This window comes from Marmota marmota, unplaced genomic scaffold (genome assembly GCF_001458135.2).
Source record: "Marmota marmota marmota unplaced genomic scaffold, marMar, whole genome shotgun sequence".
Classification (NCBI taxonomy): Eukaryota; Metazoa; Chordata; class Mammalia; order Rodentia; family Sciuridae; genus Marmota; species Marmota marmota.
The window spans coordinates 41,619,125-41,625,237 of record NW_026000005.1 but is presented as its reverse complement, the minus strand read 5'-3'; the positions used below and the strand labels follow the sequence as shown (position 1 = coordinate 41,625,237).

At 37.3% G+C, this 6,113-nt stretch overlaps 1 protein-coding gene across 1 annotated transcript in view; it reads right to left on the bottom strand.

Annotated features, from left to right (window-relative positions):
- Nyap2 (neuronal tyrosine-phosphorylated phosphoinositide-3-kinase adaptor 2) overlaps nucleotides 1-4,475 on the bottom strand; it is a 245,637-nt gene extending 241,162 nt beyond the window's left edge. Inside the window, exons 1-2 of the mRNA XM_015481011.2 lie at nucleotides 3,931-4,475; nucleotides 3,136-3,618 (exon numbers count right to left, since the gene is read on the bottom strand). The gene's annotated coding sequence lies outside the window, so the exon portion shown is untranslated. The remainder of the gene's footprint in view (nucleotides 1-3,135; nucleotides 3,619-3,930) is intronic.
- Between the last annotated feature and the right edge of the window lie 1,638 nt (nucleotides 4,476-6,113).

Here is a 6,113-nt window from a genome sequence, read left to right as displayed (position 1 = left end):
AAAAAAAAAAAAAAAAAAAAAAAAAAAAAAAAAAAATAGGGAGCTTTTTTGTGAGAAATATGTGTACACAAAAGAATTTAACAAAGATCATGCATTTGTGTGGCATATCCCCTTTGTCAATTAAGGTATACATTGAGTGTAGTCCTAATTTATAGTACATGCCATCAAATCAGGTCAAGCTTGAATTTCCCCATCACAGAAAGTTTTTGATATGTTATAGGCTGTGTAAAGAAAAAAAATGTACAAAAAGAAAAAAAATCCACATGCCAGCTTTCCTCTTATATATACTTAAGCATTTTTCCATTTGCTTAAAATTCAGAACAAATCTTCCATTAGTACAGTTTCATGCATTTTGATATCAACCACTCTAGCTCCATAAGGACAGATGTAGACAGATTTGTCCACTGATCTTATCAGGCACAGTCTTACTGTGGCCCTTTCATTTTTATTTACCAAGAACAGAATTATGTACGTACTATTATCTGAGTTTACTCATCACTAAACTTATAGGTATGGTTCCTTTTTTGTTTGTTTGTTTTTTAAGTGTTTGCCCAGAATTTCTGAAATGAAGTTGTTCTCCATCTGAAACTTTGATTTCTCAAGATATAGAGTCATCACAACGCCCTTAACCTGAATATGTGCCACCTGTACTTTGCAGTGGGGAAATAAAACACTCTAGCTTGGGAGAAAATTGCTTCCTGATACTTAAAGTTCCACAAGAAGCTTTTTGAATTTTTAGGCCACAGTTAAGCCCACAAGATAATCTTAGGACTAGAATAAAGAACAATTTATTTATTTTTTGCTATTACTATGCTATTCAATAAGCATGAAAACCATAATACAAGGGGATACATTTACCAATGGACATTTTCTTCTTTATTTCATATTTATGTTTTCATTTTATTTGCAGATGGGAAAGTTCCCTAGTCTTTGCCCTTTATATATTTCTGCAGTTTTTGAACACCTGACTTAATGCTGTATGGAAGATATTAGAATTTCAGTTATTAAAATTTGATTTTCCCTCTCACTCTAATCATTGCATCTTCCCTGAGATAGAAAATCCTATTTTGCCTATTAGTATTGATCCAGTATAAGTTTCCCAAGGCAATTTCGACTAATTTTGTTGTTGTTCAGCAGAAGAGAAGACTCTTGTACATTCTGTGCATGCACTAAGATCAATTTGAAAACACATTGTGAGTGAACATTTAAGTATTTAAGTAATCAGCCTTCATATACATATGGAACATGTATATGCACACTGATCTCTGAAATTTGCTGACTTCACACAGTAGGATCAAATCAACAGACTAGATAGTCTAGTAATAACCCATAACCTGTGTAAATTACATCAAACTTGTTTTTATGATAAAATCTTATAAAACATTAGTGCTATAATTCCACTTTGATTATGCTCAAAATCCTCTCCCCAACTCCACACATGGTCATGCTCATTTTCTCATTCTCAGTGTCATCAAAATGCAGCTGTTCTGCCCAAAATGGGAAATGTTGAAGTTACAACCAAGAAAGCTTGCTGAGGAACTACAAAGGCACTGATTGCTTTTTTCTCAGAAAGCAAATTACTTTGCAGTGAGTTCTCTACTATCTCCCTTCCCCAAATGGGCAAAATGGGCATAAAGCATGTAAATGGAGCAGCATCACAAATCGAATATCCCCCCAACTTCCAGGTTGTCATGGTGGCCTGCCGCTGGTCTAAAGAGATTGCACATTTCCACTAAGATAAGGGCTTGTGCAGAGTGCTAGTGGCTAAGGTACTTTTTGGAGCCTTGAGCCAATGGATTCCAGACGCTTACAAGGCAGTATTTGCAAAGTAGATACAGTCCGTTGTATAAATTGCTGACGGGAGCTACAACAGAAACCATCTAATTGCATTGGAAATCCATGATTGATTGATGGATTTTAAACAATAGTCAACCATCTTTTCTCTGGGATTTTCACACCTCTTCTCCCTCTAAATTTAACAAATGCTTCAAGTTCTTGGACTTCCTTTTGTCCTTTGCAAAGTTGGAACATTTTCCATCAGGTTTGTTTTCACTAATTTTCTCAACTGCTTATGTCCTTCACAGAGTTCCTGTCCCTGCCGAGTGGGATAGCATATGTTGCACTTTCCACAGAGAAACAAAGTAACTTCTGCATGTATGGCTTCTGTTTTCTCATTAATTCGTACAGTTAGCACTTAACAATATAACAAAACAAATTGAAGTATTGGTTAAAATATGAAATGTTAGGAAAGGAGTTAATGTTTTATTACTTTTTATTCATTATTTCACACTACTTGGTTATAAATTCTTGGATGTTAAAATGACTAAAACATGTAACCTCTTCAAATGAATATCCTTTTTATAAAACTACATTTATTACAAAAAATAGTTTTCCAATACCAAAACAAATTTATGACTTCCCAATAAGAATAAATAGCATTTTTAATGTAACAATTCTTCCAGATATGGAATACCTGCATCTCTTGTATTTTACAACATCACTTGGTAGTTGGAAAAATTAGAATGGAAACTCTTCCACAAAATAAGTAAATGTCCTAAGTAAAACCAAAAGTTCTGCAGAAAATATTTAAACTCATGAAAGCTTCCTGATACTGACTGAAAATACATTTCTCAAGGAGGTTTAGAATTGATCAGTCAGGAAGAAGCAGTTTCAGTTTGGTGTGTGTCTGGTAGTTTGGTTTTTCTGTGGTGTTGTGTCTCTTTTGAGAATGCAAAATTGGTTTCTCAGTGCTGGCACAAATGTGCTCAGAGACTGTTGTAAAATATTTATGGTATGGAATAGTGGGTAAAGAGCTAGCATGCACAACTTGAATGCCAATTAATACCCTGGAAAATATTTTCAATGCTTTTAATAATTCAACGTGGCTTATTTTACTAATGAAAATCTCATTTAACCATTTCCATGGTAATGTAACTCAGTGGGAAAATGAGTAAAAATAGCCTGAGGCTCATTGGATGCCTTGGCTTTATTTCTGCTCCACCTAATAAAACATGCAAACTTCAGCATTAAGTATCCCTAACTAAAACCCATTCCATTTCATAACCTGGTGGCTTGATCTATTTAGTTTTAGGTTCAATCAGCATGCTTAGAGAATCAGAACAATGAAATACATACCAAAATTTAAGTCCCCAGGGAGAGCTAAGTGCAATAATCAGAAGGTGACTTCTGTGTGTCAGAGCCCTCTCACGGTGGATCTCAGGGCAGTTCTGTAGGAGTAATCCAGCACCATAAGAGACAGACTTGTAGTTCAGCTCAGTTTTTCTTCAATGAAAGTGCATTGTGTCTGCTTGGGGAAAGTGTCGAATCCAAGATTCTTCATCACTAGAGATCAGAGCGTTCTTGATGTTCTTCCTATCAGATAAAATGGCCTTTAAAGTTTGCTAGGAAGATGCAGTGGCAGAAGACAGGTGCTGGCTTCCTTACATCGACATTCAGAGAAAAGAGGGCATAGCTAATGGGTGGGGATGAACACACAGCCCCTCTCCTGCCAGGTCCAGCCGGGAAGAAATTGGATGATTTTACCCACTTTGCTACACAGATGATTACAAGATGCAAGGCAATCACCAGGCTGGCTAAGGTCCCTCATTTGATTATATTCTGTGAAGACAAAAATAAATGAAAACCAAAATCAGAAAGATCCTTTCTAAATGTCTCCTTTCGGCAAAAATGATGCTCTTTCTCATTGCCACTTACATACAGAAGGGTTGGGGCAGCCTAGCTTGTGGCAATGTCCCTCCCCCGTGACAACCCGCTCTCTCTCTCTCTCTCTCTCTCTCATTCTCTCTCTCTCTCTCCACTCCCTCCCTCCCTGCCCATGACTCCCTCCCTGCTTCTCTCTCTCCTCTCCAGCTGCCTTAGTCTGTTGATGGTGCTGCTGATTAATCAGGGATTCTGAAACAAAGAACCTACCTTCTGAAATAAGCGGTAATCTCTCTCCTCTGCTTCTGCCATCCGTCTGCCTTGAACGGCAGAGCCGCCAGCATTCTAGCACCTTGGATAGCTCCTGCTCCCTAGGCCCATTGGAAAAGGGAGAAGGAGCAACTGAAGAAATGACAAGAAACCCGAAAGCAGCAGCATCGTTCTACTTTGGATTTCGGCTCCCTGGGGGCTCCCATCCTCATTAAAGGGCTAACATCTAGGCAGCAGAACCTCTCTCTTTTATCTAACTGAGCTGAAGTCTGATTACTAAATCATTAAATGAGAAGAGGGTAAAGAAACCCCTTCATTTATATCCACGAGAGCACTAATACAATCTTCACGGTGAAGAACAACGTGAATCCATCAACACATACTGTTCTTACTACAGAGGATATTAAAGTTAAAAGCTTTCCACCCCTGGTGGGGCTAATAAAAATGAGCAGCAACTTAAAAGGAACATCGGGATCTCCGTTTGATACCCTTATTTGATATCAATTTTGCCTCCACCCTCCCAGCACAGCCTAGCCATGCACACAATCACTGCTGACGTACTTCAGGCTGCTGCTTGGGGAAAGAGGGGAGGAGCCTTGTAACCTCATCAAAACAGCTCCATGCCACCTGCTCCCATGGCATGAGAACAAAACTGGCCCGCTTGGGAAGAACACGCAGCATTCACACACAGGGAACAAAGGTCTCATTCAGAGTGCACACTTTATTTAACTAAAATAAGAGGTAAAATGGTTATTGCACGGGTGCCCTTAACTCCTATAGACTCACTGCTGAAATTATTCAAAGTGATTCTGTTTAATACTTTTCCCAAACACTCTCCTCTTTCTGTTCTTAATATCTTATTGAATATATACGTATAACTCAGACTATATGCACAGCTTATATGTGTATGTGTCTATATATATGTATATATACACAAAATATGTGTGTATATATACATATATATATGCATACACACACAGACACAGACGTGTATATGTCTACTGAATCCTAAATTTTTATCTAGCCTGTTTTTTCTAAGAATAAATAGAAAAATACAGATTTTTTTAAAATATGTTAAGCTTCTACTATGGTCAAAAAAAGAATAAGCAATAGGTTTATGCTTAAAAACAATTTTGAGAGGAAACTACACTTATATACAGTGACCTGTATATTTTTCCCCTTCACTTTTTCCCCCAGTATCTCTTACGGTAAATGACCTTCACTTGTAAGCTGATTTTCCTAGGAGAGAGATATTTAGATTTGTAACTAATTTCTTAGAAAAATGTGTCCTGTATTTAAGTAATTTTTTCTTAGAAAAAATGTGTCCTGTGTTTAAAGTAATTTTTCATGCTTCAACTGGCTATAAAAATAATAATCTTAATTTTTGTTCTTAATTCATAAATGTTACCTGAGACTATGCTATGATTTTGTAAATTTTATTTCTTTAACTTGTAAGAATCTGGGACAGGGAGTAAAATCAGCACATTGCAATATGATCATATTTCTGATATCATGCGTTTTAAACTGGATCCATTGATCTCTTCACTTATTTCCTGGTCTTGGGCATCTGCCTATGATAGGGGCAAGATTTCTGCTTAACATTCTGAAGTACTCTGGAAGATTAGACAGATGAAAAGAAGGGAGGGGAACAGAACTGGGAAAGAGAAGAGGCCGCATCGCTGACTCTTCTTCCAATACATGATTTCTCTCCTCCCTTCTTCTTCTTTCTGTCTCTCCCCCTCTCCTCCCCCCCTCCCCTCTTCTTCTCCCTCTCCCTCTCTCAGGTCCTATAACCTTAACACATTGCATAAAAGTGCCTCAAGTACCACTTCTAATCTAGCAACAGCTACCCCACAGTGATCAAGAGGTTTACTAATGTATCATTCTTTCTGGTATTGAAGTGTTCTTATAAAAGTTGTCTTTCGGCACATGACCGAAGATGGAAAAGATTCTCTATAGGGAAATTATATAACAGACTTTTAGGAAGTGGAAATACTTTATCATGACTAATAACTGCATCAGCTTTGGTTAGCTGTATTTTGAACTATGTAGAGTTTGGACAAACAAGTCTGAAGCACATTTTCACATATGAGGAAATAATAACCAGATAAATAAAATGGCTTGCTTCCAGACTCATACTCATTGACTGACCAAGTTTAGGAGGTTAAATCACCTTGTGGACT